Source organism: Terrapene carolina, unplaced genomic scaffold, assembly GCF_002925995.2.
Source record: "Terrapene carolina triunguis isolate 2854851 unplaced genomic scaffold, T_m_triunguis-2.0 Scaffold120, whole genome shotgun sequence".
NCBI classification, from domain to species: domain Eukaryota; kingdom Metazoa; phylum Chordata; order Testudines; family Emydidae; genus Terrapene; species Terrapene triunguis.
The window spans coordinates 9425903-9436941 of NW_020664471.1; positions in this window are offsets into that span (position 1 = coordinate 9425903).

Below are 11039 nucleotides of genomic sequence, written 5' to 3' on the forward strand. Positions count from 1 at the left end.
GAGGCCTCAGCTGGAGTCCTGTGTCCAGTTCTGGGCACCACACTTTAAGAAATGTATGGCCAAATTGGTGTGAGTCCAGATGAGAGTAACAAAAATGATAAAAGTTTTAGAAAAACCTAACCTATAAGAAAAGTTTTTTAAAAAATTGTTCATGTAAAGTCTCGTGAAAAGAAGGCCTGATAACAGTCTTCAAATATACGTTAAGGGTGTTTATAAAGAGGACAACAGCAATTGTTCTCCATGTCCATGGAAGGTAGGCCAAGACATAATTGGTTTAATATGCAGCAAGGGAGACTTAAATTAGATATTAGGAAAAGCTTTCTAATTATAAAGCATTCGACTAGGCATCCAAGGGAGGTCGTGGAATTCCCATCATTGGAGGGTTTTAAGAACAGGTTAGACAAACACTGATCAGGAATGATCTAGGTCAGGGGTGGCCAACCTGTGGCTCCGGAGCCATATGCAGCTCTTCAGAGGTTAATATGCGGCTCTTTGCATAGGCGCCAACTCCGGGGCTGGAGCTACAGGCGCCAACTTTCCATTGTGCTACAGGGTGCTCACTGCTCTGCCCCAGGCCTCAGCCCCACTCCACTCCTTCCCCCAAGGCCTCCACCCCTTCCCCTGAGTCTGCCGTGCCCTTGCTCCTCCTCCTACCCCCCGAGCCTCCTGCACACCACAAAACAGCTGATTGCGGCAGGCGGGAAGTGCAAGGATGGAGGGTTGGAGATACTGGAGGGGGAGTAGGTGACGGGTGGCTGCTGATATGTTCCTGTGGCTTTTTGGCAATGCACATTGGTAAATTCTGGCTCCTTCTCAGGCTCGGGTTGGCCACCCCTGATCTAGGTTTATTTGGTGCTTCCTCAGTGCAGGAAACTAGACTAGATTATCTCTTAAGGGCCCTTTAGCCCTACAATTCCATGAGTCCTCCTAGGGCTGGCTCCTGAAAACTTGCACTGAGATTGTTGGGCTCTCCCATCCTATTCAACATTTATGTAAAACTACTAGGATAAATCGTGAAACACGAAGGATTTAAACACCAAGAGTGCTTGGAAGAGCCCCAGTTCTACAGCTCTTTCACATCAGGTTGGAAATAGCACCATCTTTCTGATTGCTTAGTGCCTAAGGAAGAGCAGTATATGGTGAAGAGCAGCTGGTTGAATGTAAACCCAGCCAATGTAGGAATTATACTGGTGGGTAGTGGGAAACATTGGGAAGCACTAGCCAAGCCACACTGTTCACACAGCATGTCAGATCAGCCTCATCCCCCACTCTCAAACTTGTCTAACCTCAATCTTGTGTCAGCGATTCCAGCTTTCTGGAATTTCACCAATCTCACCACTGGGATCTCTGACTTTTTGATCAGCTACCAATATTGGCAAGGATGATGAACATGGTCCTTCTCCTCCTTCCAGCCACGACCTGCGCTTAGGTCTCATCCAGCTCCTCCTGTGAGAAAAAAAGGGAAGGGAGCACCAAACAGCTTCCATGAGATAAGAGGTGTAAATTCCAGCCACTGGTCCAGCAGCATAACTACCTGCAAACTGCTCAGCCCTCTGCTGAAGGTGTGGGGAGCAGACCTGGACTGGGGAGTCCTGGCTGTGGAGAGGGACAGAGCTAATGCTGAAAACATTACAGAGCTGACAGCCAGATTGCAGTGAGCTTTTATCAGAAGCAAGAACCAAAACATAGGAACTGTATACCAGCGGTAACCTTAAATAAACAGTAGGACATTGCTCGCTCATGTCGTCTTCTGCTGGAATTTTAGCAACGATGAAGTTTTCCAGCACATTAGGAAAACTAATCCATCCATCAAAGCAGTCCCCACACTATCCCTCCTGTTAATACACGACCCATGAGGGAGTAGGAGCTGAAGGGCCCAGCACAAGGTGGAACACAAGCTACAATACTACTAAAAATATTGTGAAATAATTACACCAGACCTTGTCTGAAGTTTGGAAATGCATTAAAGCATGTTCAGTTTTGTACACCGCTATTTAATCCTTGAGAAAGACCAGTCCAAAAGATAGCCAGTGACCCTGAGTCAGTTGCTGAAGTGGGCACTGCATGAACTTGGCATCAGGAACTGCATGGTTTTGGTATCAGGAGATTGTAGCTATCAAGCAGATCCAGTGTTTGCCCACTGTGTTGTCTCACATGCTAGACAAGGTTAGCTGAAGCTGAGAACGATCATGATGTATGCATCTAGGAACAGCAGTCAGTATTAGGCTGAGACCAGTGTCTGCGCCAGTGTACTTTATCACTGCAGTAAGGTGAATACGACAATATTTTATCCAGAGAAGCACTCTACATTTGGTTGTGAGGGAGACTTTTTAGGGTCCTTGTGAGATGGTGCCTTGGACAGAATAGGGTCACTGCTGAGGTGCTCCCTAAGAAGATCATTTTATCCATAGTGTGTAGTGTTTTTGACTTTAATTTAAAAAATTCAGTACGAAAGTCATCCCTGATGTACATCCATTATTGTCAGTGATTACATTGACTCAATCTGTTGATTCCATATGGTCCTGGCTTATTTAATACAGTATGTGGTGTATGGACATGGGGCCCGAGCTGGTGTAAATCAGCATACCTCCAATGGCTTGTGGCCCAGGGTTTTCTTAGAAACCAGGAGTTCATAAGCTAATCTTGAGGAGCCATGATTAGCGTGGAAGACAAAGTCATCTAGGACAATAAGCCCAAAGCCACAGAGGACAAAAATGTGACCAGTGTGAGTGGGAGATTCACAGTATAATGGGGTGGCCTGTATCCTACCATTAGGAACACTCTGAAAACAATGTGATTTTTCAGGACATCAGCCTTGGGGAATAGGTCACATCTCCTTCTATGTCCTGTACAGTACTGAGCTTAGTGACAATGTTCAATAAACAAAGCTTTGTTTAAGCACACCTCCTATGGGGACCCCGATACCAGATGCCTGGTATGGTTAGAATCTGAAGCTTCTTTGGCTAAATATCAGAAATGGAACTAAAACCTTGTTTGTTTATTTCTCATTTTTTCTTTTTAAAAATAAGCTGTCTTCTTACTACTGTAATATTTTATCTTTTGGCACATTTCAAACTGTACTGTACTGAATGCTTTTTATCTGTACCTCTCAAAGCACATTACAAAGGAAGGCTAGACCATTATTCCCATTATCTGGATAGGCAAACTGAGGTATAGAAAAGTGAAGCGTTTTGCCCATGTTCATGCACCAGGGCAATGGTAAATCCAAGAACAGAACCCAAGAGCCCAATGCCCTACCCACTGGCAATGATGCCTTTATGAGAGCAAAACAATTCTCACAGGGCACTTGCTAGGGGTCTCTGGTGAACAAGCTGGTCATGTGCTAATGGTTGTATTGCTTCTTTCTAGTTGCACAATCACATTAAAAGGCAGCTTAAAATATATCACATACTTTTGCAATATTACTTTGCTGTGCAAGCAGTTGCTGTAGTTGCCACAGGGATTTATTTGATTGCAAGTGGAAGTGGGGTGTGTCATGATTTTGTAAATGGAGAGGGAAGGTAACTATGATAAGAGCACCCTATTAAGATGTGGTCCACACTCTGAAGAAGCTTAAGGACCTCTGATTCCTGTAAGCTCTATGAAATGTATTTTTGCCTGTGTCGGTGTAATCTCTGGAACATTTTTGTGTTGATTTTTGGTTAATGAGAAGTGAGGAGTGGTCGAAGGTCTCTCACCCTTTGAACTCGTACAGTGTGTTCTAATAAGGTTGATTAAGTTAGATGTTGTGAGGTGAAACAGATAAAGGTTAAATGGATTATGCAAATACAAATCCGCTCACTTGTGTGTACGTTCATGTTGGGATGGGGGGGTTGTCCTATTTAGAGACAATTTTAAGACCTTTAAACTTTATCTGTCAATATGACGTGGAATCACGTGGATTGACAATGTGCTAACTCCTTGCCTGTGTCTGCATTCTAACTGCACCGAGCAATAACCACCCCTCCCACCCACCCCCACACACAAACTCTAACTTCATTCTCAGCCACAATATACGTCAAATGCGTAGCCTTGCTCACAGTAAATTGTGCTGCGGTACTGCCGACAGGTAACCTCATCTGTAAACTCCCTACCAGCACCTTTCCCAGCTCAGCCCCTCTCTGAGCTGCTAAACCCTTCTGCAAGCCTCCAGGTGCCTCAGACCAAATCCTTCCAGTGTGCAGATGTAACCCATGTGGAAATCACTGTGGCAAGGGTTAATGATCCCTAACCGCTCTGGGCTGAATTTTTAGCTATTTGCAGCATAGAATGCTACAATGATGCTATATAGTCAAGCCTTTTCTATACCGTGTGGGTCCTTCCATTCGATACAGAGTATCCAAGGGCGAACGCTTCAGTGTGTCAGCAGTGTTCTCTCATGTAAAAATCATCAGCAGGGTCGATCAACAAACCCACAGGCTATAAGTGGGGCCTACCAAATTCATGGCCATGAAAAACACGTCACGGACCGTGAAATCTGGTCTCCCTCCATAAAATCTGGTCTTTTGTGTGCTTTTACCCTATACAATACAGATTTCATGGGGGAGATCAGCGTTTCTCAAATTGGGGGTCCTGACCCCAAAGAGGGGGTCGCAAGGTTATTTTAGGGGGATTGCAGTATTGCCACCCTTACTTCTGCCCTGCCTTCAGAGCTGGGCGGCTGGAGAGTGGCAGCTGTTGGCCAGGTGCCCAGCTCTGAAGGCAGCGCCCCACCAGCAGCAGTGCAGAAGTAAGGGTGGCAATACCATACTGTGCCATCCTTACTTCTGTGCTGCTGCTGGCAGTGGCTCTGCCTTCAGATCTGGGATCAGATCAGGATGAAGTTTAACAAAGACAAATGTAAAGTGCTCCACTTAGGAAGGAACAATCAGTTTCACACATTACAGAATGGGAAGAGACTGTCTAGGAAGGAGTATGGCAGAAAGGGATCTAGGGGTTATAGTGGACCACAATCTAAATATGAGTCAACAGTGTGATGCTGTTGCAAAAAAAGCAAACATGATTTTGGGATGCATTAACAGGTGTGTTGTGAGTAAGACACGAGAAGTCATTCTTCTGCTCTACTCTGTGCTGGTTAGGCCTCAACTGGAGTATTGTGTCCAGTTCTGGGCACCACATTTCAAGAAAGATGTGGAAAAATTGGAGAGGGTCCAGAGAAGAGCAACAAGAATGATTAAAGGATTTGAAAACATAACCTATGAAGGAAGGCTGAAAGAATTGGGTTTGCTTAGTTTGGAAAAGAGAAGACTGAGAGGGGACATGATAGCAGTTTTCAGGTATCTAAAAGGGTGTCATAAGGAGGAGGGAGAAAACTTGTTCACCTTAGCCTCTAAGGATAGAACAAGAAGCAATGGGCTTAAACTGCAACAAGGGAGGTTTAGGTTGGACATTAGAAAAAAGTTCCTAACTGTCAGGGTGGTTAAACACTGGAATAAACTGCCTGGGGAGGTTGTGGAATCTCCATCTCTAGAGATATTTAAGAGTAGGTTAGATAAATATCTATCCGGGATGGTCTAGACAATATTTGGTCCTACCATGAGGGCAGGGGACTGGACTCGATGACGTCTAGAGGTCCCTTCCAGTCCTAGAATCTATGAATCCCGGCCATCAGCCACCATTCTCCAGCTGCCTAGCTCTGAAGCCAGCACTGCCACCAGCAGCAGCGCAGAAGCAAGGGTAGCAATACTGCAACCCCCTCTACAGTAACCTTGCAACCCCCCCCCCCAACTCCATTTTGGGTCAGGACCCCTACAATTACAACAGATTTAAATAGCTGAAATCATAACAAACGATTCATATTCATAACAAACATGAATAACAAATTTCAGATTTAAATAGCTGAAATCATGAAAATTTATAATTTTTAAAATCCTATGACCGTGAAATTGACCAAAATGGACCGTGAATTTGGTAGGGCCCTAGCTACAAGTGCTGACAGAAATTCCACACTGCAGTGAATGTGCTGCAGAAGACCTTTGTCTTCTAATGTCAGAAGGCCATTAGGAGAGACAGCTTGTGTCCACACGTTGCATTCATTAGTTAATAATCTCAGACTACTTAAGTGAATATGGTGAACTTGCTCCAGTAAAAAATGTCTGCAAATTCTGTGCTCACTTTGGTCATTCTTTTCCTGATCATTACATTTTATGAGTCTGACAATGAAGTGATCTGTTCCTGCACTAGCTCCCATAAGAAAGCCCCAACAGGGGGCTTGATGCTGCACCAATTGAATATGGCTACTGGCTTCAGTAAAAGTGGAAATGGGCCACAGAGGGAATTCCAGTTGGAAGGATTCTAAGAGCAGCAGAAAGCCAGGAAAGACTTTGTTGTACCATCAAAGAACAGACTCATACCACTTTCTCAGCACAGTCTTGCTGAAAGCCCATGTAACATCATTCATTATTAACCTTTTAAGGAGGATAGTACCCAGTGGTAAACCACCAAGATGCTTGAGGTTGCAGATTATCCCTTCCATTTGCTTTGCAGTTATTAATAGGCTGCTGCATTTGTTTGACACACATATTAAGTATCAGAGCTTATCCCATAGTTACATTTTCAGATCTTGCTAATGCTCCTGACCAGGGATAAGAAAAGGATGTTGTTGATCGAGAAGAAAGTTATTTTGCATTTACCCAGGCTGTCTAACAATAATTTATATTGCACACTTAGCTGAACAACTTAATCTTAGAGCCAGAAAGCATAGCAACACTGAGAACAATGCTAGTCATCTAACTTAGCTGCTACGCATGGCAAAATTCCTGTTATATCCCTCAAATGCAAGTAGAAAGTGATTCTACAGCCTCTGACCCCTGCTTGTAAACAACAGATTCCAGGAATTCTACTTGGAAGTATACAATTCCAAAGCAAAATCAAACTTCAGCAATAAACATTCTTTCCTAAGTGACTATTCACTTAAGAAACTGGAAGTGGAAGAATGTGAGGCCTTGGGATGTGACATTAGCACTGAGGAAATAGCTGAGGCCATCTCCTCCTTAATGTCTGGGAAAAGACCTGGCCCTGATGAGCTCCCTGCAGATATATATAAACTACATATGGATATAGTGTGCGAATGCCTCGTTAACATGTTATCAGACATTCACAGATGGCAGCTGTGCAGGGCCTTGAACGTATGGACAAGGAGTTTGAACCTGATATGGCAAGAGGCAGGAAGCCAGTAAAGGGAGAAAAAGAACTAGGATGGCATGGACAGAGTGGAGGGAGAGGAGGGTTATTTTAGTGATAGCATGTTGGATTGATTGAAGGGTGAGTTAGAACTGGGGCGATGGAGAAGGAGGAAGAGGAGACAGTATCCCAGATGAGAAGGAACCATGGAATGAACCAAGGTTTTAGAAATCATAAAGAAAAGCAAAAGGATTATTGAAAGCAGGAGCGGCTGTAGCTTTTTTGCCGCCCCAAGCACGGCAGGCAGGCTGCCTTTGGTTGCATGCCTGCAGGAGGTCCGCCGGTCCTGCGGCTTTGGCGTACCCGCCGCCGAATTGCCGCCGAATCCACGGGACCGGCGGACCTCCTGTAGGCATGCTGCCGAAGGCTGCCTGACTGCCGCCCTCGCAGGGACCGGCAGGGCGCCCTCCACGGCTTGCTGCCCCAGGCACGTGCTTGGAGCGCTGGTGCCTGGAGCTGCCGCTGATTGAAAGGTAATTAAGCCAAGAAGGATGAGGCTTGGGTAGGCCTGAATGAATGGAAAGAAGGATAGGAATGCGATAATGATAACCCGGGCTTGACTGGAACAGAGAATACACCACACATTAGTATTTGACAGCAAAGAACACACCCCGACCTTAACTCTGTCCCAATAAGAATGCCAGCCTCCCACCACTTCCTTCCTAAATTCCACTTTCCCATCTGCTCTGCATAACCTTTACACCATCCCTTCTGCACACTCCTGTAAAATTACACAGCTTGAGGTTTGGAGAAGGTGATATTGGTTTTCACAGATGTCCTAGTCTTGGATGAACCAGCAGCTACTTCAGTGGTGATCTTCTCTGACACAACACAAAGCCTGTAGCCTAATAAAATCCATTCCCTATGATCTCAATTTTGGATGCAGAGAGCATTACCAAGGGCATATATCAAAAGGCAGTTTTTTATTCCTTGGAAGAAATCAACATGGAACATTTTCTCCCTCAGCTAACCAGGGTGTAGAAGGAGCCACTTATGATGATTAAACATATTTTTTTCATTGTTAATGACATCACCCCAGCTAGACCACCAAACTCTGACTTTTTACAATCCATCGCCTTTCTGCTTTTTCTTACCTTTCATCTGTAGCTCTTAAGCTAGAGGAGCCTAAAAAAGCATGAGACTCAGAATGTGAAATTTTTTTTTGGGAGGAGGCACTTTTTAATCAATGAGAACTTGAATATTAACAGATTTTCTTGAAACATCTCAGAAATTAAAACTTTTCTCAGTAATTGTGTGCTTAAAATTTGGGACAGATACTATGGTTTTCCTATAAGACAAACAAATGTGAATACCTGCAAACCAGAAGACAACCTTAACTATTGGTGTCTCAATGACTCTGGCATAATATCTAGCTATCTATCGTCCAACAAAAAGCTTAGTTACCTTGGAGTTATATTTGCTCATTCTGTTTCTACATAATGCAAACACAAAAAAAAACCAAGGAAGTAATAAGTAACATTCACATAAAGTCCAATCAACTATCCAAACACACTACTAGAGAAAACCAGACACACACATTTCCTAGGAGAGACCTATGTGCTACAAAAAGCAGTGTTGATTATTCAGCCAGTGGCAGTCTTTCCTGAGTCAGTACTAAGCCAATGCCTCAACGGTGCATTAGGGGGCGCTCTTCAAATGATATATAAAATGACGGTCCTGAGAACCAGAGCCGGGTGTGACCTGGATTTTTTAATTCTTGAGAACTCTGCAATTTTGAATTTTTTTCTGTTCCAATACGGCGCAAAACCTAAAATAGCCTAAATGTCCTGCAACTGAAATTCTGCTAATTTAATCTTGGATCGATAACATTGAAATGTTTTGTTCCAATTTCAAGGTTTTACTTATTTCATTTTTTTTAAACTTTATATTATAAAATATGAAAAATCTTTTCAAAATGGAAAATCAAAAGGCTTCTTTCAAAGTTTGTATGCATGAAATTTAATAAAAAATCAACACACTTTTCTGTGAAATATTTTACTTTTGATGAATCTGCACTTTTCAATGCAAAAATATTGTCAGGGATTGTGATCTATCTCTCCATCCTAACACCTAAAGGTACTCCATATTCATGCTGACTGATCCATCCTACATTGCTGACAACTCTAATCAGGCTTGTGGGTTCAGGTCCACACAGCTTGTACAGCCTCTTCAAATTAATAATTTAATTGAGATATCCCATCTCCTAGAACTGGAAGGGACCTTGAAAGGTCATCAAGTCCAGCCCCCTGCCTTCAATAGCAGGACCAAGTACTGATTTTGCCCCAGATCCCCAAGTGGCCCCCTCAAGGATTGAATTCACAACCCTGGGTTTAGCAGGTCAATGCTCAAACCACTGAGCTATCCCTCCCCCCTAATGCACATCATCTGCCATTCAGCTGGGGAAATCCTGCCCTCTCCCTCCTGCCCCCCACTCAGACCTCAGGAGAATTGCTACCTCCCTGTCCATCACTCACCAGCTCCCTCATGGCCAGATATGACTGCCATTGAGTGAAGTGTGGACTGTTTCTCCTGGGGAGGGGTATGAGCTAAGCAGATACTGAGGAGGCTTTTTCCCCCTGCTCAGTTATTTATTTGTATTGTGGTGGCACCTAGGAGCCCCAGTCATGGGCCAGGGACTAGGTGCTTCACAAACATAGATTCCATTCTCCTCTACACTTCCGGCCCTCACGCATAGTGCAGAGGTAGGTCAGGGTCTGGTCTTTTATTTGCAGTGGGTGGGTGGAGAGAGTATTGCATTCTGTGGATGACAAAGTATTGTATTAGAAAACACTTGTTACAAGCAGACTGTGTGTGACAGGTTTTTTTTCCAAACAGCAAATCCCAGATATAACAGATTGACATCTACAGATCATCAATGTCGACCCCTGCAACAATATTCCGTGCCAGTCAGTAGTAAAATTAACCAAGCTGAACACTGCACACTGATGAAAATGACTGCTATTTCACCGCAGGAATTGTTTTCTGTTACTCTGTGTTTGGGGATGGTTGAGTTCATAATACTTAATGTCGACAGTTGGGAATGACTAGTGGCCTATGGGAATTGCCAGCACTTTCCAAAATACCAGCCTACAGCTCCACCAAATGTGATGGAGGCTGAGGCACAATTCTGAGGTGATGGTTGAATCAATTAGTTTGGAGACCTGTTGTGGGAGGTGCTTAGCATCTTTCAACAGCCATTGACTTCAAATGGGAATGAAGAAATAGAGACCGACGGGAGTTAGGGTTCTCAGCACCTGCAACTCAGCATTTCCCAGGATTGGGACCTTACTGAGGCACACAGAGCAACTGGCATCCTCTTCTGCTAAACATCTTGGAAGTCTGAAAGTTACCAATCAGCGTATTTTGCTTCTCCAGTGACTGTCCAATTGGCTGTCTATGTCTCTCTCTCTCTGCTGTATTTCTGGCTATTTTCTCACTGACACTATTCATTTCTTTTCTTTTCATTCTGGTTGTCTCTCTCTTCTTTTCAGTTCAGGTCAGTAGCTGGAGAATAAGTCAAGCCAGGTTCCTTTGTGCACTGAACAGTTTTATACACTGATGTGGTACCTTCTGTAATTTTGACTAGCATAATACAATTCACTCAGCGTCATTCACAATAGGAGAAAGAGCTTCATTGCCGGAGCACAGCACAACCGTAACATCCCCCCTCTGGGCACTGGTTATGCTGCAGCCAAAATTTAGTGTGTGGGAGGTAGGTGAATGTACTGTGCCATCTCTATCTGTCAAGGTGCTTCCTGGGGACAGAGGGGAGGGGAGACAGACATCCAATGTGGTGCACTGATAGTTGCAACAATCTGTGATCCAACAGTTCCTCCTGACCCATCAGAGATTCACAG